The sequence below is a fragment of the Balaenoptera acutorostrata genome, chromosome X (genome assembly GCF_949987535.1).
Source record: "Balaenoptera acutorostrata chromosome X, mBalAcu1.1, whole genome shotgun sequence".
Classification (NCBI taxonomy): domain Eukaryota; kingdom Metazoa; phylum Chordata; class Mammalia; order Artiodactyla; family Balaenopteridae; genus Balaenoptera; species Balaenoptera acutorostrata.
In genome coordinates, this window is record NC_080085.1 from 41,917,301 (window position 1) to 41,943,559 (window position 26,259).

General features: G+C 38.0%; 1 protein-coding gene across 1 annotated transcript in view; it reads right to left on the reverse strand.

The window, feature by feature from the left end:
- The window catches only part of ZNF41 (zinc finger protein 41), a 55,232-nt gene extending 30,596 nt beyond the window's left edge, over window positions 1-24,636 (reverse strand). Inside the window, exon 1 of the mRNA XM_057537633.1 lies at window positions 24,456-24,636. The gene's annotated coding sequence lies outside the window, so the exon portion shown is untranslated. The remainder of the gene's footprint in view (window positions 1-24,455) is intronic.
- Window positions 24,637-26,259: the final 1,623 nt, after the last annotated feature.

The following is a 26,259-nucleotide window of genomic DNA, read 5'->3' on the forward strand; positions in this document are numbered from 1 at the left end:
AAGCTACAGATACTCCTCCACATCCACCAGAAATGGCTTAAATGAAAAGGATTGAAAATAACCAAGAGCTGGCGAGGTTGTAGAGCAACTGAAACTCATAAATTGTTTTTTAGGAGCATAAAATACTACAAACACTTTGGAAAACTGTTTGGTAGTATTTGTTAAAGCTGAACATATGCTTTATATCCTATGACCCAGCTATTCCATCGAAGCATTTACTCAAGAGAAATGCAAACATATGTTTACCAAAAGACAGGTACGATGATGGTCACAGTGGCTTTATTCAAAACTGAAAAGTATGCAAATGCCCATCAGCATTAGAATGGATAAACAACTTGTCCTTTATTAATACAAGGAATTAATACACAGCAACGAGAATCAACAACTGCTATACACAACATGCACAAATCTCATCTCATGAACATTATATTGGCCAAAGAAGCCAGACTTGAAAGAGCAATGAATCAATACTGTATGATTACATTTCTATAAATTTCAAAAACATGTAAAACTAATCCATACTGTTAAAAGTTAGGATATTGATACCCCTTGGGAGGAAGTTAGTGAATGGAAAGGAACACGGGAGGGCTTCTTGAGTGTTAGGAGTGTTTTATTTCTTGATCTAGGTGGCTGGTTGGGCAGGTTTGTTCAGTCTGTTAAAATATCAACAAGCTAAACATGCATAATGTGTGCACTTTTCTGTATTATAATTCAATAAAGATTTTAAAAATATATAATACACCAGACAAATGCAAGAAAATGAAAGTAGGTCTAGAAATATAATTATTGAGGTGGAAATTAAGGTCCAAGGTGCTCAATAGATTAACAAAAAGGGAGTCTCTTTTAATATAAAATATACAATAAAGAAGTGATAACTTGCATAAACCTTTAGGGTCATTCAACATATACAAATAAAGCCAGCACAAATGCATGGAACCACGTGAAGTCTTAAAAATCATAATTATGGGGACTTCCTCTTCTGGAGATGAAGTAGATATAATTTTATCTATTCTTCCTGCTAAATAAAACTGAAAACTCCGGACATTATCTAGAAAACATAGGAAAACTCTGAAAGGTGGAATGAAGAAGGCAGACTGGCTAAGGATCCTGAGACCTAAAAAAATGACATGGCAGTGAGTCCTCTGGGTTATCCCTTAGCCTCATATATCCTAGACTAGGTGCTGGAGAAGCTACAACCCAGAAAGGCCAATGGGTACAGACAAAAACTGCCCCAAGAAAGCCTGCTCTCTCTAGTCAAAGGACCAGGAAAGGGGCAGTCTAGCAAGATAGAAAACTTTCAGACAATGATGGCTCTACTCAAGCCAAACACAGAAAACACTGCAGCCCCAGCCCCACGACTAACAGCAAGGCCAAGTGGATCCAAGCCTACACTTCTACCCTTGTCAGACTGTAAGAAGGCACCCCCAGGCCCCAGCCCCCTGCCAGGGTGGTGTCAGAGAAAGCCTAATAGGGTGCTGTATCTTTCTTTCCTTGCTGGGAAATAACAGCTGCCTTCTCCTCCCCTACCTGTTGGTAACAGTGGATACCACGGGAAGCAGTGACGAGGTGCCTACCTCCTCCCAGCCAGGGTGGTATCAGCAGAAGCCTAGTGGGGAGCTGGAACCCCCACCCTCACTGAACAATAACAAGGAGCCCCCTGGCAAAAAAAAAAAAGAGGGCAAGCGAGAACCTGGACTTCCACCCCACCTGTCAGTAACAAATGTCACCTGTGATGTGACATTTTCCTTCACCAAACAGAGCTCTGTCAAAGAAAGCCTGATAAAACATAAGAGTCAAATAAATTCTAGAGCCTCATAATATAATACCCAAAATGTCCTGGACATACTAAAAAAAAATCAAGTGTCATTAGAGAAATGCAAATCAAAACTACAATGAGGTATCACCTCACACCAGTCAGAATGGCCATCATCAAAAAGTCTACAAACAATAAATGCTGGAGAGGGTGTGGAGAAAAGGAACCCTCCTACACCGTTGGTGGCAATGTAAATTGGTACAGCTACTATGGAGAACAGTATGGAGGTTCCTTAAAAAACTAAAAATAGAACTACCATATGACCCAGCAATTCCACTACTGGGCATATACCCTGGGAAAACCATAATTCAAAAAGATACAGGCACCCCAATGTTCATTGCAGCACTATTTACAATAGCCAAGACATGGAAGCAACCTAAATGCCCATTGACAGATGAATCGATAAAGAAGATGTGGTACATATATACAATGGAATATTACTCAGCCATAAAAAAGAATGAAATAATGTCATTTGCAACAACATGGATGGACCTAGAGATTATCATACTAAGTGAAGTAAGTCAGACGGAGAAAGACAAATAACATATGATATCACTTACATGTGGAATCTAAAAATTAATTGAAATGACTCTGTATACAAAATAGAAACAGACTCACAGACATAGAAAACGAACTTATGGTTACAAAAGGGGAAATGTGGGGGGAGGGATAAATTAGGAGGTTGGGATTAACATATACACACTACTATACATAAAATAGATAATCAACAAGGACCTACTGTATAGCACAGGGAACTCTACTTAATACTCTGTAATAACCTATATGGGAAAAGAATCTGAAAAAGAGTAGACATATGTAAATTATAACTGAATCACTTTGCTGTACAACTGAAATTAACACAACATTGTAAATCAACTATACTCCAATATAAAATTAAAAAATTTTTAAAAAGAAAGAAAAACATCAAAGCTAAGAAAAGGGGAAGAATACATATGAGCTTCACTTGTATTCAGGGAAAAAAAATCAGGTGTCATACTAAGAACCAGGAAAATCTCAACTTGAATGAGAAAAGACAATGAGGATGGCGGAAGAGTAAGACGTGGAGATCACCCTCCTCCCCACAAATACATCAGAAATACATCTACATGTGGAACAACTCCTACAGAACACCTACTGAATGCTGGCAGAAGACCTCAGACCTCCCAAAAGGCAAGAAACTCCCCACGTACCTGGGTAGGGCAAAAGAAAAAAGAAATAACAGAGACAAAAGAATAGGGACGGGACCTGCACCAGTGGGAGGGAGCTGTGAAGGAGGAAAGGTTTCCACACACTAGGAAGCCACTTCGCAGGCGGGCGGAGACTGCGGGTGGCAGAGGGGGGAGCTTCGGAGCCGCGGAGGAGAGCGCAGCAACAGGGGTGCAAAGGGCAAAGCGGAGAGATCCCCGCACAGAGGATTGGTGCCGACCAGCACTCACCAGCCCGAGAGGCTTGTCTGCTCCCCCGCCGGGGCGGGCGGGGGCTGGGAGCTGAGGCTCGGGCTTCGGAGGTCGGATCCCAGGGAGAGGACTGGGGTTGGTGGCGTGAACACAGCCTGAAGGGGGCTAGTGCGCCACGGCTAGCCGGGAGGGAGTCCAGGAAAAAGTCTGGAGCTGCTGAAGAGGCAAGAGACTTTTTCTTGCCTCTTTGTTTCCTGGTGCTTGAGGAGAGGGGATTCAGAGTGCCTCTTAAAGGAGCTCCAGAGACGGGCGCGAGCCGTGGCTATCAGCGCGGACCCCAGAGACGGGCATGAGATGCTAAGGCTGCTGCTGCCGCCACCAAGAAGCCTGTGTGCAAGCACAGGTCACTATCAACACCGCCCCTCCCGGGAGCCTGTGCAGCCCGCCACTGCCAGGGTCCCGTGATCCAGGGACAACTTCCCCGGGAGAACGCACAGCGCGCTCAGGCTGGTGCAATGTCATGCTGGCCTCTGCTGCCGCAGGCTCGCCCTGCCTCCGTACCCCACCCTCCCCCCAGCCTGAGTGAGCCAGAGCCCCCGAATCAGCTGCTCCTTTAACCTCGTCCTGTCTGAGTGAAGAACAGACACCCTCAGGCGACCTGCATGCAGAGGCGGGTCCAAATCCAAAGCTGAACCCCGGGAGCTGTGCAAAGGAGAGAAAGGGAAATTTCTCCCAGCAGCCTCAGAAGCAGCAGATTAAATTTCCACAATCAACTTGATGCACCCTGCATCTGTGGAATACCTGAATAGACAATGAATCATGCCACAATTGAGGCAGTGGACTTTGAGATCTGTAGCCTTGGGGTTTGCTGGCCTATACTACGAAGCTACAATAATCAAGACAGTATGGTACTGGCACAAAAACAGAAATATAGATCAATGGAACAGGATAGAAAGCCCAGAGATAAACCCACACACATATGGTCACCTTATTTTTGATAAAGGAGGCAAGAATATACAATGGAGAAAAGACAGCCTCTTCAATAAGTGGTGCTGGGAAAACTGGACAGCTACATCTAAAAGAATGAAATTTGAACACTCCCTAACACCATACACAAAAATAAACTCAAAATGGATTATAGACCTAAATGTAAGGCCAGACACTATCAAACTCTTAGAGGAAAACATAGGCAGAACACTCTATGACATAAATCACAGCAAGATCCTTTTAGACCCACCTCTTAGAGAAATTGGAAAAAAACCCCAAAAATAAACAAATGGAACCTAATGAAACTTAAAAGCTTTTGCACAGCAAAGGAAACCATAAACAAGACGAAAAGACAATTCTCAGAATGGGAGAAAATATTTGAAAATGAAGCAACTGACAAAGGATTAATCTCGAAAATATACAAGCAGCTCATGCAGCTCAATATCAAAAAAACAAACAACCCAAACCAAAAATGGGCAGAAGAACTAAATAGGCACTTCTCCAAAGAAGATATACAGATTGCAAACAAACACATGAAAGAATGCTCGACATCATTAATCATTAGAGAAATGCAAATCAAAACTACAATGATATCATCTCACACTGGTCAGAATGGCCATCATCAAAAAATCTACAAACAATAAATGCTGGAGAGGGTGTGGAGAAAAGGGAACCCTCTTGCACTGTTGGTGGGAATGTAAATTGATACAGCCACTATGGAGAACAGTATGGAGGCTCCTTAAAAAACTAAAAATAGAACTACCATATGACTCTTGGTGGAAATGTAAATTGATACAGCCACTATGGAGAACAGTATGGAGGTTCCTTAAAAAACTAAAAATAGAACTACCATATGACCCAGCAATCCCACCACTGGGCATATACCCTGAGAAAACCATAATTCAAAAAGAGTCATGTACCACAATGTTCACTGCAGCTCTATTTACAATAGCCAGGACATGGAAGCAACCTAAGTGTCCATCGACAGATGAATGGATAAAGAAGATGTGGCACATATATACAATGGAATATTACTCCGCCATAAAAAGAAACGAAACTGAGTTATTTGTAGTGAGGTGGATGAACCTAGAGTCTGTCATACAGAGTGAAGTAAGTCAGAAAGAGAAAAACAAATACTTTATGCTAACACATATATATGGAATCTAAGAAAGAAAAAATGGTCATGAAGAACCTAGGGGCAAGACGGGAATAAAGAGGCAGACCTACTAGAGAATGGACTTGAGGACATGGGGAGGGGGAAGGGTAAGCTGGGACAAAGTAAGAGAGTGGCATGGACATATATACACTACCAAATGTAAAACCGATAGCTAGTGGGAAGCAGCCGCATAGCACAGGGAGATCAGCTCGGTGCTTTGTGACCACCTAGAGGGGTGGGATGAGGAGGGTGGGAGGGAGGGAGATGCAAGAGGGAAGAGAAATGGGAACATATTGTATATGTATAACTGATTCACTTTGTTATAAAGCAGAAACTAACACACCATTGTAAAGCAATTATACTCCAATAAAGATGTTAAAAATAATAATAAAATTTAAAAAAAAGAAAAGACAATGAACAGATGCCAACATTGAGATAATATAGATGTTGGAATTATCTGACAAGGATTTTAGAGCAGCCATCATAAAAATGCTTCATTGTGCAATTATGAAAAAACACAACACAAATGAGACAATAGAAAATCTCAGCAAAGAAATAGAGGATGTAAAGTAGAACTAAATGGAAATTTTAGAACTAAAAAATATAGTAACTGAAATAAGAAACTCAGTGGATGGACTCAATGACAGAATGGAGAGGACAAAAGAAACAGTGTACTTGAAGACAGAATAGAAACAAACCAATCTGAACAACTCCAGAGAGAAAATTAACTGGAAAAAAAATGAAGACAGCTGAGGGACATGTGAGACTATAACAAAAGATTTGACATTCGAATCATTGGTGTCTAAGAGGAGAGGAAAGAGTATGGGGCTGAAAAAGTATTTGAAGAAGTAATGGCTGAAAATATTGCAAATTTGGCAAAAGACATCAACTTACATATTCCAGAAGCTGAATGAAACACAAACAGGATAAAACAACAGCAACAAACAACAATAAAAATCCATGCCAAGACACATCATAGTCAAACTTATGAAAACTAAAGAGAAAGAAAAAATCCTGAAAGCAGCTGGAGAGAAATGATGCATTATCTATAAAAGAAAAACAATTTGAATGATAGCAAATTTCTCATCGGAAACCAGAAGGAAGTGGTACAACATTTTCCAAATGCTGAACTTTCAGCCCAGGATCCTATCTCCACTGAAAATATCCTTCAGGAATGAAGAAGACATCAAGACATCCTCAGATAAAGGAAAACTAAGAGAATTTTTTGCCAGCAGACCTACCATAAAACAATGGCTAAAGGAAGTTCCTTAAACAGAAAGGAAATTCTAAAGGAAGAAAACTTGGGACATCAGTAAGGAAAAAAGGATACGGAAAGAGCAAATATGTAGGTATATACTTTCTTTCTCCTAAGTTTTCTAAATTATGTTTGACAGTTGAAGCAAAAATTATAACACTATCTAATATGGTGCTCAATGCATGTAAAGGAAATATTTAAACATGGGAGGATAAAGGGATATAAGGTAATTAAGGTTCCATGCTTCCCTGGAAGTGGTAAAATGATACCAGTAGATTTTGATAAGTTGTGTTTATATTACATGATACATAGAACATCCAGTTAAAAAGCTATATAAAGTGACCCCCCTGAAAACACTATGAATAAATCAAAATGGAATTCTTTAAAATGTTCAAATACTCCAAAGAAGGGCAGGAAAAAGAAAAGAGAAAAACAAAAATAGAGAGAATAAACAGAAAACACAAAATATGACAGACTTAAACCTTAACATATAATTACATAAAGTATAAATGTAAATATACCAATTGTAAGACAGAGATGGACAGGTTAGATTTAAAAAATCATGACCCAACTATATACTGTCTATAAGAAATTTACTATAAATATAATGATATATGTAGGTTGAAAGTAAAAGAATAAAAATGATATATCATGTAAACATTAATTAAAAGGAAGCAGGATTGGATTTATTGGATAGAGTAGACTTCAGAATAAAGAAAATTACCAGGGACAGATAGGGACATTGCATAATGATAAAAGGGTCAATCTACCAAGAAGATATAGCAATCCACACAGACCTACTAGAGAATGGACTTGAGGATATGGGGATGGGGAAGGGTAAGATGTGACAAAGTGAGAGAGTGGCATGGACATATATACACTACCAAACGTAAAATAGATAGCTAGTGGGAAGCAACCGCATAGCACAGGGAGATCAGCTCTGTGCTCTGTGACCACCTAGAGGGGTGGGATAGGGAGGGTGGGAGGGAGGGAGATGCAAGAGGGAAGAGATATGGGAACATATGTATATGTATAACGGATTCACTTTGTTATAAAGCAGAAACTAACACACCATTATAAAGCAATTATACTCCAATAAAGATGTTAAAAAAAATAGATATAGCAATCCTGAATGTATATGCACCAAGCAACTGAATGGCAAAATATGTGAAGAAAAATTTGATAGAATTGAAAGGAGAAATAGACAAATTCACTAGTTGGAAACTTCAATACCCTTCCTTCAACAATTGATAGAACAACTAGACAGAAAATCAGCAAGGTTATAAAAGAAATCAAGAGCACCATCAACCAACAGGATCTAAGCAACATTTATAGAGCATTCTACCCAACAATAGCAGAATACACATTCTTTTCAAGTGCCCATGGAACATATACCATATAGACCATATCCTAGATCATACAACAAACCTCAACAAATGTAAAAGAGTTGATATCATATGTAGTGTGTTCTCTAACCACAATGGAATCAAACTAGTAATTAATAACAAAAAGACAGGAGAATCTCCAAACACTTGGAAACTTAACAACATACTTCTAAATAATCCAAGAATCAAAGAGGAAGTCTCAAGGGAAATTTTAAAAATACATTGAACTGAACAAAAATGAAAATACAACGTATCAAAATTTGTGGGATACTGTTATGTTGTGAAAGGCAGTCTTGTGCATGCAGTCTTTCAACTCCCACTTGTCCATATAAGAATGGGCCTTGGGCCTGGAACGCTTCCTTACCAAGGATAAAGAGCCCACACAGCCTGTGTTGGGCTTATCGCCTTGTGTGGGAATATATTTCCCTATTTCAGACTCAATGTGTGCTATTTTGTTCTGTTGAAGCTTGTACATCAGTGACCCCTAGGCACAGCCCCAGCTTTCAATTTTTCAGCCTCCATGGGGGAGGGGTGGGAGTCCTTCCTCTGTGGCATGAGAGAGGTGTGAGGAGTATCTTACTTTAGTTTATATTCCTTTGCTAACTAATGAAGTTGAGCATCTTTTCCAATGCTAATTTGCCATTTGGCTGATGGAGGACCCGCTAGCCATGAGGAACTTATGCAGAGTATTGAAACTGATCTTGCTCTGTCTCTTCTCTGTGTGAGTAAAGTGTTGTTCCATCCAGTGCTTGACTGTGTTGTGCTTTCCTTGGTAACACTGATACCAAGATGCCGTGGGCAGAAGTGTTCAGAGTCCTCCCCTGGGATTGATAACCAGTGTACAAGCTAAAGCAGTGTTGTGAGGAAAATTTATAGCACTAATGGTATACATTTGAAAGGAGAAAAAGCCTTAAATCAATAATCTAAACTCATTTCAAAACACTAAAAAAGAAGGGCAATGTAAACCCAAAGCCAGCAGAAGAAAGGAAATAATAAAAGTAGAAGCAGAAATCAATGAAATTGAAAACAGGGAAACAATAGAGAAAACCAATGAAACAAAGAGCTGGTTCTCCAAAAAAGGAACAATAAAATAAACAAACCTCTAGTAAGACTGACAAAGGAAAAATCAAAGAAGACATAAATGACTAATATCAAAAATGAAATAGGGGATATCATTACAGACCCTGCAGACATCAAAAGAATAACTTAAAAAATACAATGAATAACTTTACACACATAAATTTGACAAGTTAGATGAAATGGTCTAATTCCTCAAAAAGTACAAACTACCACAACTCTTCCAATATGAAATAGTTCATTTGAATAGCTTCATAATTGTTAAGGAAATTGAATTTGCAATTAAAAAAACAACTGAAATAGAAGTCTCTAGGCCCAAATGGTTTCAATGGAGATTTCCACAAACTTTTCAAAAAGAATTAACACCAACTCCACACTATCTCACCCAGAAAATAGAAGAGGGAATTCTTCCTAACTCATTCCATAAAACCTGATAGCAAAGCTAGACAAAGAGTACAAAAAATACATTACTGATGTGCTAATGTTTTCCTGCTGGGTTTATATGTAGTTTGCACAGCAAATTTTGCACATTTTGTCATCACCTGTATTTGAAAATAGGATGTGTCTTGATGAATTATCTCATTATCTAACCCTGCCCCAAAAAAAGTCCAACTGGAGACCTTCATGAACATAGATGCAAAAATTCTAAACAAAATATCAGCAAATATAATTCAACAATATATAAAAAGAATTATACACCATGACCAACTGGAGTTTATTCCAAGAACACAAGACTAGTTCAATATTTGAAAATCAATGTAATCCACCATATTATCAGCTTAAACAAGAAAAATCATATGATTATATCAATTGATGCAGAAAAAGGTTTTGACAAAATCCAACACCCATTCATGATAAAAACTCTCAGAAAACTTGAAATAGAGGGAAACTTTGTCAACTAGATTTTTAAAAATCTACAAAAAAACCCACAAAACACAAAAACTACAAGAAACATCATACTCAATAGTCAGAGACTGAATGTTTGCCCCCTAAGGTCAGCAACAAGGCATGACATCAACTATCACCACTCTTATTCAACACAGTAATAAAAGTTCTATCCAGTGCAATGAGGCAAGAAAACCAAATAAAAGCCATACAAATCGAAAAAGAAGAAATAAAACTGTCCCTATTTGCAGATGATATGATGGTCTACACAGAAAATCCCAAGGAACCTACACAAAAACTTCTAGAAGTAATAAGTGGCTTCAGCAAGGTTACAGTTACAAGAACACACAAAAATCAGTTGCATTTTCTTGTAATGGCTTGCAGAATCATAAGGTGTCCCCAGAGTCGGTTTGTCAATGTGTTCTGAAGGAAACCTGGGACACAGCCAAATGCAAGCAAAGTCATCCTCAGACAGAAATATTCCTAAAGAAGAGTGCAAAATAATCACACTGGAACGAAACTACATGAAATCATGGTGAAGTACTAGGAGGATGGTGTTCCGTGTGGGGTATGTTATAATTAAATAATTTTAATTAATTAATTTATTATCTGCCTTCTTTCAAAATCGATTTAAGAAGACTGCTTGTAATCTAAAATAGGGAAAATGGACAGAGTCTATGTTTTTGTTAAAGTTGATGCAGAACTTTCAATGTAAACAGCCATTGTATCTGGTGGATATGACTTTTCCAACAATATAAAGACATACTCTGTCCTGGAAACAAACAAACAAAAAATCAGGTGTATTTTTACACACTGCAAATGAACATAATGAAACAAGTTAAAAATACAATACTTTAGGGACTTCCCTGGCAGTCCAGTGGTTAAGACTCCACACTTCCACTGCAGGGGGCACGGGTTCAATCCCTGGTCTGGGAACTAAGATCCCGCGGCCAAAAAAAACAAACCAAAACCAAAACTAAACCAAAACCAAAACCAAAACAAAAAAACAATACTTTACATCACTCAGAAAACGAAATATTTAGGTGTAAATGTAACAAAACATGTAGAGGGCTCGCATGCTGAAAACTACAAAACGTTGATGAAAGAAATCAACAAAGATCTAAATAAATGGAGAGAGATACTGTGTTTATGGCTTGGTAGCCTCAACTTAGTAAAAATACCAATTCTCCACAAGTTGATATACAGACAATATAATTTCTATCAAAATCTCAGCAAGAATTTTTTGTAGATATAGGCAAAATTATTCTAAAATCTATGTGGAAAGACAACGGATCTAGAATAGCTAAAACAATTCTGACAAAGAATAAAGTGGGAGAAATAAATCTACCTGATTTCAATACTTTTTATTTAACTATGGGAATCAAGACAATGTGGTATAGATGAAGGGATAGGCACATAGATTAACGGAACAGAATAGAGGACCCAGAAACAAGCATAGTCAACTAATTTTTTTACAAAGGTACAAAAACAATTCAACGTCTTTTCAACAAATGGTGCTAGAGTAATAGGACACTCATAAGCAAAAAACAAACAAACAAAAATGAAACAAAAACCAAAAATGAATCTCATTCTTAATATCACATTTTATAAAAAATTAACCCAAAATGGATCATAGATTTATATGTAAAATGTAAAACTATAAAACTGTTGGAAGACAACAGAAGAGAAAATCATCAGGACTTAGGGCTTAGTGAAGAGTTCTTAGATATGACACCAAAAACATAATCTTTTAAAAGAAAAAATAGATAAATTTGACTTCACCAAAATTAAAAATTGTGGCTCTACAAAAGACACTCTTAAGAGGATGAAATGACAAGCTGCAGACTGAGAGAAAATATTCACAAACCCCTTATTTGACAAAAGACTCATATCTATAACATAATAAGAACTCTCAAAATTCAACATTGAAGAAACAAACGACCCAATTAGAAAATGGGCAAAAGACATGAAGAGACATTTCACCAAAGAGAATATATGGAGGGCAAATAAGCACATGAGAATATGTTCAACATCCACAGACAAGCATATTCTAACATCTATATGGAAAGGCACAGCTCCTAGAATAGCTAAACCAGTCTTGAAGAAGAATAAAGTGGGAGAATCACTCTAATAGATATTAAAGCTTACTGCATGGGTACAGTAATCAAGACTGTGGTTTTGGCAGAGGGACAGACACAGATCAATGGAACGGAATAGAGGATCCAGAAATAGCCCCACATAAGTATGGCCAACTGATATTTTTACAAAGATGCAAAACAAGTAAGTGGTGCTAGAACAACTGTACATTCAGGGCAAAAAGAACCTCAACCTAAACCTCACTCCTTACACAAAAATTAACTCAAAATGGATCACAGACTTAAATGTAAAATGTAAAACTATAAAATTTTTAGAAAAAACATAGGAGAAAATCTTTAGGATTTAGGGCTAGACAGAGTGTGGTATGATAAGAAATATATATTTGGTTTTTGTTCCTGGCACAGATCTCTTAAAAGCCCTGAGATTTCTTAATGATAGGAGTGATAAGAGCATCTTTTGTTAGTTTGTTATTCCTTACAAGCCCCTTCCAACGATGCCTGAGTTTATGCTGATGAAGGGACTCTTGGTGGGTTCTTAGATAACTTTAGGGTGGGGGCTGGTTGCCAAATGAACCAATCATTTGGTTATAGGGCTTGATTAGAGGGTTGAAACTTTCAGTCCCACTCCCCCACCACCACCTCCCTCCTAGGGAGGGGAGAGGAGCTGGAGATTGAGTTCAATCACCAATGGCCAATGATTTAATCAATGGGGTCTACATGATGGAACCTCCATATAAACCCCTCCAGGAAAATCCCTAAATGATGAGGTTTGGAGAGCTTCCAGGTTGAACACAGATGTGCTGGGAGGAAGGCATGTCCAGAGAGGGCATGGAAGCTCTGTGCCTCTCCCCCAATACCTTGCCCTGTGTATCTCTTCCATCTGGCTGTTCCTGAGTTGTGTCCTTTACAATAAACTGGTAAACATAGTGTTTTCCTGATCTCTGTGAGCTAATCTAGCAAATTATTGAACCTGAAGAAGAGGCCCTGGGAACCCCCAATTTATAGCCGGTAAATCAGAAGTATGGGTGGCCTGGGACTTGCAGTGACTGGCATCTGAAGTGGGGGCAGTCTTGTGGGATTGAGCCCTTTAACTTATGGGATCTGATGCTAACTCCAGGTAGGTAGTGTCAAAATTGAATTGAATTGAATTGTTGGACATTCAGTTGCTGTCAGAGAATCAGAGAATGACAAAGTTTTTAGACTGGACACCAAAAGCATAGCATAATCCATAAAAGGAAACACTGATAAACCGGGTCTTGCCAAAAATTTAAAAACTTTTGCTCTGAAAAAGACCAGAGGATGGAAAGGATGAAGAGGATGAAAAGCCAAGCTACTGACTGGGAAAAATACTTGAAGACAACATATCTGACAAAAGACTGGTATCTAGAATATGTAAAGAACTCTCAAAACTCAACAGTAAAATCATCCAAACAATTCAATTAGAAAATAGGCAAAATGCATGAACAAACATTTCACCAGAGGATACACAGATGGCAAATAAGCATATGAAAAGGGGTTCCGTATTATTTATCAGGGAAATGAAAATGAAAACTACAATGAGATATCACTATACATATATCAGAATGGCTAAAATAAAAAATAGTGACAACACAAAATGCTGGTGAGGTTGCAGAAAAACTGGATCTCTCCTACACTGCCGGTGGGAAACGGTTTGGTAGTTTCTTATAAAACTAAGCATGCAATTACCATATGGCCCAGCAATAGTACTCTTGAGCATTTATCCCAGAGACATGAAAGCTTATATTTACATAAAAAATCTGTACATGAATGTTCATAGCAGCTTTACTGGTAATAGCTCAAAACTGGAATCAGTCCAGATGTCCTTCAACAAGCGACTGGTTAAACAAACTGTGGTACATCCACCCCAAGGAGTGCTATTCAACAAGAAAAAGGAATGCACTGTTGATACTCACGCTACTTGGATGGTTTTTAAGAACATGATGCTAAGTGAAAAAAGCCAACCTCAAAAGTTTATATACTGTATGATTTGATTAATATAACAATTTTGAAATGACAAAATTTTAGACATGGAGCACAGGTTAGTGGTTTCCAAGGGTAGTGGAGACAGGAGGGAAATAGGTGTGGTTATAAAAGGGCAACACTAGGGATCCTTGTGATGTTGGAACTGCTCAGTATTTTGACTATGGTGATGGATACACAAACCTACACAGGTGATAAAATTGTATAAAACTTGGTACACGCATATACACATACATGTATGAGTAAAACGGGAAATCTGGATAAGATGGTGGAATTGTATCAAGGTCAAAATTCTGGTTGGCATATTATACTTTAATTTTGTAAAATGTCACCATTGGAGGAAACTGGGCAAAGTACACAAGGGATCACTTTGTACCATTTTTTACAACTGCATGTGAATCTATATCTCAAAATATATTTTAAGTAAAAAAAATTTTTAAAGGATGTTCAGTGTCAATGTTTAAAAAGATGTTCAAAGCTTTTGTACAGTAAAGGAAGCCATCGACAAAACGAAAAGACAACCTATGAATGGGAGAAAATATTTGCAAATGAGGTGACCGATAAGGTATTAATATCCAACATATATAAACAGCTCGTACAACTCAACATCAAAAAAACAAAAAAACCAATTAAAAAATGAGCAGAAGAACTGAATAGACATTTTTCCAAAGAAGAAATGCAGATGGCCAACAGGCACACGAAAAGATGCTCAACATCACTAATCATCAGGGAAATGCAAATCAAAACCACAATGAGATATCACCTCACACCTGTCAGAAGAGCTATTATCAAAAAGTCTACAAATAACAAATGTTGGCAAGTTTGTGGAGAAAAAGGAACCCTTGTACACTGTTGTGTTGGTGGGAATGTAAACTGGTGTAGCCACTGTGGAAAATGGTATGGAGGTTTCTCAGAAAACTAAAAATAGAACTACCATATGACCCAGCAATTCCACTCCTGGATATATATCTGAAAAAAACAAAAACACTAATTTGAAAAGATACATAAACCCCAATGTTCATAGCAGCACTATTCACAGTAGCCAAAACATGGAAACCACCTGTGTCCATCAACAGATGAATAGATAAAGAAGATGTGATATATATATACAATGGAATACTACTCAGCCATAAAAAATAATGAAATTTTGCCATTGCAGCAACATGGATGAACTTGGAGGGCATTATGCTAAGTGAAATAAGTCAGACAGAGAAAGATAAATACTGTATGATATTGCTTATATGTATGTGGAATCTAAAAAATACAACGAACTAATGAATAAAACAAAACAGCAGTGGACTCACAGATATAGAGAACAAACTAGTGGTTACCAGTGTGGGGAAGAGGGGCAATATAGGGGTCTGAGAGTGGGAGGTACAAACTATTGGGTGTAAGATAGGCTCAAAGGTGTATTGTACAACACGGGGAATATAGCCAATATTTTGTAATAACTGTAAGTGGAAACTAAACTTTTAAAAGTGTATAAAAATAAAAAAATTTTTTAAAAGATGTTCAATGTCATTAGCCATTAAGGAAATGCAAATTAAGACAATGATGATATAATCACTGCACACCTATTAAAACAGCTAAAAATGTTTTAAATAGCGACAATACCAAATTCTGGAGAAAATGCAGAGAAATGATCTCTCATGTGTTGTCAGTGGGAATGTAAAGTGGTACAGACACTCTGGAAAACAGTTTGGCAGTTTCTTTAAAAAAGTGACCCAGCAATTGCACTTCTGGGCATTCATTCTAGAGAAATGAAATCTTACATGTACACAAAAATATGTACAATTGTTCATAGCAATTTTATTTGTAATAGCCTCAAACTGGGGACAACCAAAATGTCCCTCAGTAGATGAATAGTTAAACAAACTGTAGTACATCTATAATATGGAATAATACTCAGCAATAAAAAGAAATGAACTATCATTACAACGATAGTTGTAAGGATGGTTTTCAAGGACATTATGCTGAGTGAAAAAAAAAAATCTCAAAGGCCACATACTGTATGGTTCCATTTATATAATATTCTCAAAATAACAAAATTATAGAGATGGAAAACAGATTATTGGTGGCCAAAGGTTAGGGATGATGGTGGGGGTGAAAAGTATAAAAAGGGTAATAGCTCTGTATCTTGATTGTGGTGGTCATTACACGAATCTACACACATGGCAAAATGACAAGGAATTAGGCACACACATTGTACCAATGTTAAATTTTTATACTGTATTATGATTTTATAAGATGTAACTATTGGGGGGAACTGGGTAAAGGGTACATGGGATTTCTCTGTCTTATGTTTGCAACTTCGTATGAATCTATAATTATTTCATAATAAAGAGTTTTTAAAAATCACAATTACCCTGGGAGATTTTATTATAATATAATGGGTCAAGTAGACCAAAAAAGAAGTAAAGAGGATTTGAAAAATATAATCAATGCTAGATTTAATTCTGTCCAATTAATATACTCTTCTTTTAAACTCATGGCACAGTTAAAAAAAAACTTCTTAAATTGTGTAACTTGGACTCAAAGAAAAAAATATTGATATTTCTTAAAAATTAGAGTTTTGGCAGGCTATATTGACAACAATCCTACAAAAGTCAGAAATATAGAATCAAAATTGCTAAGAGACTATGTCTTAAACATCCTCACCACAGAAAAGAAATGATAATTATGTGACAGGATGGAGGTGTTAGCTAAAGCTACTGTGGTAATCATGTCGTAATTTATAAATTTATAAACATACCAAATCAAAACACTGTATACCTTAAACTTACACAATGTTATATGACAATTATATTTCAATAAAAAAGAAATATAGAATAAAAAGATAACCAAATGACCAAAACTAGTTTGCAATTAAGAAATAGTCTCTACAGATACAAACTACTACACATAAAATAGATAATAAGGGCTTCCCTGGTGGCGCAGTGGTTGAGAGTCCGCCTGCCAATGCAGGGGACACGGGTTCGAGCCCTGGTCTGGGAAGATCCCACATGCCGCGGAGCAACTAGGCCCGTGAGCCACAACTACTGAGCCTGTGCGTCTGGAGCCTGTGCTCCGCAACAAGAGAGGCCACGATAGTGAGAGGCCTGCGCACCGCGATGAAGAGTGGCCCCCGCTTGCCACAACTAGAGAAAGCCCTCGCACAGAAACGAAGACCCAACACAGACAAAAATAAATAAAAAAAATAATAATAATTAAAAAAATTAAAAAAAAAATAGATAATAAGAATTTACTGTATAGCACAGGGAACTATATACAATATCTTGTAATAACCTATAATGGAAAATAATCTGAAAAAATATATATATAACTGAATCACTTTGCTGTACACCTGAAACTAACACAACATTGTAAATCAACTATACTTCAATTAAAAAAAAGAAAGAAAGAAATATTCTCTAAGTAGAGTGATGATTACTAGGGGCTGGGGGGTGGGGGAAATGGGGAGATGTTGGTCAAAGGGTACAAACTTCCAGTTATAAGATGAACAAGTTCTGAAAATCTAAGGTACAACATGGTGATTTTTGCTAATGATACTGTATCATATACTCGAATATTGTCTAGAGAGTAGATCTTAAATGTTCTTATCACACACACACACAAAGTGGTAATTATGTGACATGATGGAAGTGTTAGCTAACACTATGGTGATAATCATTTTGCAATATACAAATGTATCAAATCAACACACTGTACACCTTAAACTTATACAATGTTATATGTCAAGTATGTCTCAATAAAGCTGGGGGAAAAAGAAATATTCTCTAAACATGGCAGGATTGGGACTTCCCTGGCAGTCCAGTGGTTAAGACTCCACGTTTCCATTGTAGGGGGCGCAGGTTCGATCCCTGGTCAGTGAACTAAGATCTCACATGCCACATGGTGCAGCCAATAAATAATTAAACAAACAAACAAACAAACATGGCAGAATTGAAGATAAATTCAATAATAAAATTATAAACTTCATACCTAATTTTGAGACATGGCTAAAGTTATATTTAAGGGATATTTTAGCCTAAAATGTTTTTAATATTTAAAAAGAAAAGCCAAAGATAAATGAATTAAGTGCTAAACTTAAGAAATTAGAAAAAGAAAATAAAATATTCATGAGAAACCTGATAAAGGTAAAAGAGAAGGAAATATACATGTACACACACACACACACTTACATATCACACATATATTCACACAATTTTAGGAATGAAAAAGGAACTACTACCACAGATGTGGAAATGACTAGAATAATTTAAGCATTATATGTGGCTCTATGAAAATATAAAATCCCTAGCAAACATAAACCACCAAAATTAAACCCCCCAAAAGAAGAAATCTGTAAAGACCAGTAATCAGAGAAAATAAAATAATTAAAATTTACCATTTTAAAAGGCACCAGTTCTAAGTGTGTTTATAGCTGAACTTTAAAAAGAAGATAATTTCTATGCCATTTTAACATATAAAAAGATAGAAATCTCCTGAATTCCTTTTAAAAACTGCCATAACCTTAATACCAACACGTGTTAAATATAGTACAAAAAAAGAAAAAAGAAAAGAAAACTATAAGCAGTTTTCTTATAGTGGCAAAAATTTTAAATAAAATATTACTAATTCAAATCCAAATGTATCTTATAAGAAAAATTCCCCTTGACCAAACAGAATTCTTCCAGGAAGGCAAAGATGCGGCCACATTACACGTCAATGTAATTCATTACAACAACCAATTAAAGAGAATAATACCATAAGGCTGTTAATATCAAAAAGCACCTGACACAATTCAGGAGCTATCCCTAATAAAAATACAAATTAAAATAGGAACAATAAAGAACTGTGTAAATATTACAACAACTACCCCCAAAATCACCAGAAAACATTATGCTAAAAAAAATGCCCAGATAAAAAGACTTAATATCATTAAAATGGCAATATTCCCCTAAATGTTGTACAGGTTCAACACAATCTCTATCAAAATCCCAGTGGCATTTTTGCAGAGGGTAATGAGCTGATCCTAAAATTCAGATAGAAATGCAAGGAACCTTCACTAACCTATTCACTATTCAGTGAATAGCCAAAATACTGAATAAGAACATAGTTGGAGGACACACGTTTCTCTATTTCAAAACTTGCTACAAAGCTACATAAATCAACATAGTATGGTACTGGCATAAAGGAGGCATATAGATGAATGAAATAGAATTGAGAGTTCAGAAATAAGCCTTTACACTCATGGTCAGTTGATTTTAGATAAGGGTTTCAGTACAATTCAATGGGGAAAGGAACATCTATGACATCAAAAGCACAAGCAACTGGGATGAAGTGAGAGAGTGTCATGGACATATATACACTACCAAATGTAAAATCGATAGCTAGTGGGAAGCAGCCAAATAGCATAGGGAGACCAGCTTGGTGCTTTGTGTCCACCTAGAGGGGTGGGATAGGGAGGGTGGGAGGGAGACGTAAGAGGGAGGGGATATGGGGATATATGTATATGTATAGCTGATTCACTTTGTTATACAGCAGAAACTAACACAATAATGTAAAGCAATTATACTCCAATAAAGATGTTTTTAAAAAAGCACAATCAACAATAACAAAAATAGATAAATTAGACTTCATAAAAATTAAAAACTTTTGTGCTACAAGGTCACCACCAAGAAAGTGAAAAGACACCCATAAAATGGGAGAAAATATATGCAAATCACATATCTGACCAGGGACTTGTATCCAGAGTATATAAAGGATGCTTACAACTCAATGATACAAAGACAAATAATCCAATTAAAAAATAGGCAAAGAATTTGAACCGATATTTCTCCAGAGAAGACATACAAATGGTCAATTAAACACATTGTCTTAGTGTGTTCAGGCTGCTGTAATGAACTACGATAAACTGGGTGGCTTAAACAGCAAACATTTATTTCTTACAGTTCTGGAGGCTGGGAAATCCAAGCTCAAACGTCAGCAGGTTGGGTGACTGGTGAGAACCTGCCTCCCAATTCATAGATGGCTATCTTCTTGTTGTGTCCTCACATGGCAAAAGGTGGAAGGGGGCTCTCTGAGGTCTCTTTTATAAGGGTACTAATCCCATTCATGAGGGCTCCACCCTCATGACCTAATCACCTCCCAAAGGCCTCACCTCCTTATACCATCACACTGCGGATTAGGATTTCAACATAGAATGGGAGGGGCACATAAACATTTAGTCCATTGCAAACATGAAAAGTTGCTCAACATTCATTAGGGAAATAGAAATCAAAACCACAATGAGATACCACTTCACACCCACTAAGATGGCTAGAATAAAAAAAAAGACTTGTTAAGTGTTGATGAGGATATGACACATTGGAACCTTCATATATTGCTGTGGGATGTAAAATGGTGCAGGTTTTTTGAAAAACAGTTTGGCAGTTCTTCAAAGGTACCATACGATCTAGCAATTCCACTTCCGAGAGAAATGAAAACATACGTCTACACAAAAACTTGTACACAAATGTTCACATCAACATTATTCATAGTAGCCAGAAAGTGAAAACAGCCCAAATGTCCATCAGCTGATGAATGGATAAACAAACTGTGGTATATCCATACAAAGGAATATTATTCAGTAATAAAGAAATGAAGTACTGATACATGCTATAGCATGGATAAATCTTAAAAACATGCTAAGTGAAAGAAGATAGTCACCAAAGATCATATATTGTTTGATTCCATGTGTATGAAAGGTCTAGAATAGGCAAATTTATAGAAACAGAAAGTAAATTAGTGGCTGTCTGCAGCTGGAGGTATGGGGTGGGAATGAGGAATGAGTACGATGTTTCCTTTTGGGGTGATGAAATGTTCTAAAATTGGATTATGATGGTGGTTTGCACAACTCCTTGAATATACTAACAACCATTGAATTGTAAGCTTTAAATGGTGAAGTTTATGGTAGCTGAATTATATCAATAAAGCTGTTAGGAAAAAAAAAGATCATGTAGCTAATAAGTGTCCATGCAGGATTTCAAACCCCGTATCTGGAAAGGTGAAGGTATTCAACAAATGTTTGTTGAATGAATGAATGAATACCCTTCACTTTCAAATTAGCAACAAGATGGGGTACTCTCTATCAAGTATCACTCAACATTGTTCTGAAAGCTCTAGCTAATGCAATAGGAGAAGATGAAGTAATCAGAATAAATATTTGAAAGGAAGAGAGAGTATCATTGTTAATTGGATGTGACCTGATATTATATCTAGGAAAACTAAGAGACCATAAAAGGCAACTGGAATTCACATGAGAATGTGATAGCTGGATTGGATAAGAAATAAAATACAAAAAAGAAATAAAAATTAAAAAATTTATATATTTTTTTCTGTGGAAATAGAGAAATGTGCTATTCACTGTGATGATATCAAATTTAAAATATCTAAGAATGAACTTTTCAAAAAAGGTTCTGAATCTATAAGAAGAAAATTTAAAAATATAGTTTTAATGATTGCTTTTGAAGTGAAATAAAATGGTTTTAACATTCATATAGAAGAATAAATGCTAAAAAAGATTAAAGAAAACAACCAAAAAAAAAAAAAAAAGGAACAGTGAGGGGATTAGCACTATTCAATATTAAAAGTATTTCTAAAGTCAAAACAATTTTTTGAAAGGGAGTAGATACATATATCAGAAGAAAAAATAGAGTTCAGAAATAGAACGATATATACATTTGGGAATTTATGTGACAAAAGTGGCATTTAACTGAGTTAGAAAAGGGTATTTATTTAATGATTGGTGCTGGCAAATTTTCTATCCAAATGGAAAATAGAAACTTTGACCTCATCTCACACCACACACCAGAATTTTCCAGTTGGATTACAATTTAACTTTAAAACAATAAAAATTTAAATTTAAGGCATGTATTTATTTAAGCACAAAGCAGGAAGAACCCACTAGGCAAGACACGATATTCAGAACTTGTTAAGGAAAAATTACCTAATCAGATAATTATTTTTTCTAATTATATGTGAATACACCTTTCAAAAATCAAGATATAAAGAGAGATAAAGGGGAAAAATTACAATAAATGACAAAAGGTTAATATCCACAAATTAGTAAGACAAACTACATAAAGGAAAAAAAAGAGCAAAGGATATGAAAATTTTTGAAAATACATTTCAAAAGCCAATAAATATGAGAAGATATTCAGCCACCAGTTGTCAGGAAAATGCACATCAAGGTAAGCTACGTACTGTTGTGTTTGGCCCTCAGAATGGCAGAAATTAAAAAGTGCAGCAACATTCAGTGTGGGAGATGATTTTGGAATGAGCCCTTTTATATGTTGCTGGTGGGAGTTGCAATTTTACAAAAGTTTTGGACTTAAATTTCAGTACATACCATCCACTTCAAGGAACATCCATTCCTGCACCTAATAATCACTCAGATGACAGTCTCTGGCTATAATTTAGAAATCAATAACAAAAATTACAACTTTTGGGGAAATCAAAATCTCATAACTAAATAACTAAGGGATCAGAGAGAAAACCACAACAAAAATTAGAAAACATTATTAATAAACCATGGTGGAAATGTTACATATCAACACTTGTGACATGGAGCTAAAGTGTTCTTAGAGAAAAATTCATGAACTTAATGCTTATACTGTAAAAGAAAATGATTGACTATTAATGAGATAAGCATTCAATTTAGGAATTTAAGAATAAGAATAAAAGAAAAAACCCAAAGAAAAGAAAGAATGAAATAAAGGGCAGAAACTAATGACACAGAAAACAAAGATACAGGAGGACCAAGAAGGTCAAAGGTAGGTTTTTGAAACAATCCCATCTCAATCCTAAGACCACCTATCACTGACCCCATGAAGCAGGATATCTGATTCCACAGGCCCCTCTATCACTATCACTAGTCCCAAAGAAACGTTATCATTCATCCCACAGAGCTCCATCACTCACACCACAGAAACCTTGACCATCCACCCAATAAACCCCATCATATACCTCATAGACTCTGCAACACTCATCCCGCGGCCCTCATCACTCCCCTCAAAAATTCTCCATCACTCACTCACTCATTCACTCTCCATCACTCACTCCACAAGCTCTCCATCATTCACTCCACAGACCACCCATTACTCTCCTCAAAGACCCTCATCACTTACCCCACTGAACTCCCATCATTCATCTCACAGACCCCTCCATCACTTACCCCACTAACCCCCTATGACACCCCACAGAACCCCCATCATTCGCCCCACAGGAACTCCAGCACTAACCCCAAAGAGCACACATCACACCTCTGAGACTGTATCACTCACACCACAGTCCCCATTCCTCACTGCACTTACGCCTGACCACTCACCCCACAAACCTCCATCGCTTATCCCACAGACTCAGTCACTTACCCCACATCCATCAGTGGCCTCCGAGGGTCCTCATCACTCACCCCACAGACTCCTCATCGCTCACCTCACCGATGCCCCCTGCTCACCCTATAGACCCTGCATCACTATGACCCCACAGACCCCCCAATACTCACCCCACAGACTACCTATTACTTTCCCTACTGCCCCCACCATTCACCCACAAACCCCTGTCACTCTACGCACCTCCTCATAAGTGACTCCAGAGACGCCCCATCACTCACCCCACAGAGTACCATCACTGAGCCCGAAAGCCATGTCGTAACACCCCCATAATTATGTCAACGTTCTACTGGCCCTAAATCGCCGCCTCTGTTAAACTCAGTCCCGGAACCAGAAGTATTGAAACTGCCTCTGTGGGACTCCCACGTTTCTGGACTTCGCACTGCACATGCTCAGTGTCGGCGCGGAAGCGGCCGTTAGCCCCCAATTACACTGGGTGCACTCACGAGGTGTCAGTGCGTGTGCGTGTCTGTGTGTGTCGGAGGAGAGGCGGGCTTTCCGATTTTCTTTAGTGACTTTGTCAGGCCACTAGCATGGCTGTCCCCTTGGGAGTGTCTCTCCGGGAGTCGCCATCTTGGGAGGGTGGGCATCTCTGCTGCGCCGGAGCCGGCGGTCTCCCGCCAGACCTTCCCCGGTGGGGCTTCCCGGGAGCCGATCGGGCCCAGCAGATCCGCCTGCGGATCCCGGACTCCTCCCTCCTGCGCCGCATGCTCCACCATTACCCCGAGGCGCGGGCCTGGCGCCTTCCCTTCTCTGCGCTCGGGGCCCCGCCCTCAGGCCGTATCCCCTGGGAGTCGCGGCATCTTCGCGCGTTGCAACCCCCCTTGCCCCTCTCCCCCATCCTAGCTAGAAAGACACCTCCAAGGCACCGGCCCAGACACTGGCCGGCCCCCGCCCCAGCCGCCGCTCCACTTCTCGGGGTGCGGAACGGCCCCCGATCGGCGCAGGCGGCTCGCGGCGGCAGGGCCCGGGGCGCCGCTACGTGCCCACCTGACGGCGCCTCTGTCCACCCGTCGGCTGGGGGCATCGCCCGGCTCTGGCTGTCACCGACCCTGGGTAGTTGCCACGGGGGGAATAGTACGTGTCAGATTTAGGCCAGGAAGCGGAAGTCGCCCGCAGCGAGAGTTTAACCACTCTGGGCGCAGGGAGCTGAGGTGATTGAGCGCCAGAAACCAAGCATCTGTGCAGGGAGCCATTGAGCTGGGCGGGGGGTCGGGGTGGGGGGAGCTTGTGACATCAGTGGTGGGGCACGTCATCCAATTTTTTAAAAACTCGAGTAATCAGCCTTCCCAGTTTCCTTATAGAAGCATGAAGTTTAAACTTCTAAAGATCCAAGTTTTGATTTGTTGCATTTTCATTAGTGTTCAGTTTCAAGTGCTAATTTGTAATTTTCCCCCGTTTGACCCAAGAATTATTTGGAAGTCCAGTGTCGAACATGCAAAAATTCTCCGAGACTCAAATGTCAAGGGAATGGTGACTTTATTCAGGCTGTTGCGACAAGAACAGCCCTGCGCAGTGTCTCCTGGAGCATGGAGAGTTTTATATGGGATAGGAATTTTATAGAAGGAAACCAAAGCAGCCAAGTGCCAGCTGCAAGTTTGGTGGGCTTTGGTCCGCAGGTGGAATGCTGCTGAAGGGAGCTGTTTTTGATTTGGCCCATCTCATTCTTTTGTATCCTGTTCTCATACTTAATGATTAAAGAAGGAACTTAGAGGGAGTGCAGAAAATTTTACAGTTCCTAACACCATTTTTCATTTCCTCAAACACAAAGTTAATCTCGATGTTAGTGATTTCTAACTTAATTGCACTGTGATCTGAGAATGTTGTCTGAATGATGTGGAGTTGAAATTTGTTGAAATTTGCCTTAAGGTTCAAGTACAGGCCCAGTTTTCAAAAATGTTTCATCTCTTGATTGAAAAAACCGTATATTTTCCAGTAGTTGGGTTTAGTGTATATGTTTATTGGTTCAAGCTTGTTAGTTGGGCTGTTTAAAATGTGTATATTGTTCCTCTTTGCTATACACTTGAAACTAACACAACACTGTAAATCAACTATACTCCAATAAAAATTTTTTTAAATGTGTATATCATTCCTGATGATTTTCTTCTGCTTGTTCCCTGAGTTACTGAGAGAGATTTCCCACTGTATTGATAAGTCAGGGTTTCATTTCACCAGTCAATTTTTGCTTCCTATATTTTTAAGTTTTATTATTAAATACAAGTAAGACTATTATGTTGCTGAATAGATACAGCCAAATAACTTCCCCAAAAGATTTTTAACATTTCCTACTCCCACTAGCAAAATATGAGTCCATCAAGGCAAATCTTCTCTAGCACTGAATGTTGATGCTCTAATTTTTGCCAATCAGAGGGCTAATTTAACTGCTTTAATTTGCATTTTCCTGACCACTTGTACAACTGAAGATCTTTTTCTGTTTGTTGACCATTTAGATTTTCTCTTCTGCAAATCTTCATATCCTTTGTCCAATTTTCTTTGGAGTGATTTGTCTTTTTCTTATCAATTTGTAGGAGCTCTTTGTACACTAGGGATATTATTAAGTCTTTGTTAGTTAGTGGCATTGCAATATTTTCCCCCTAACTCTTTTTGCCCTTTGCATTTGTAGTTGTCCTTTGATCTGTAATTAGAAAAATGTATTCTTTCATCAAAAATAAGTTTTCTTTTCTGGCTTCTGTATTGCCTATCTTGTATGGTCCCCCTTCCCCATTCCAGGTAGTCCTAAAAAGATAGTCTTAACATTTATTTCATTTTTATTGTTTTAAATTTTTCTACTTTA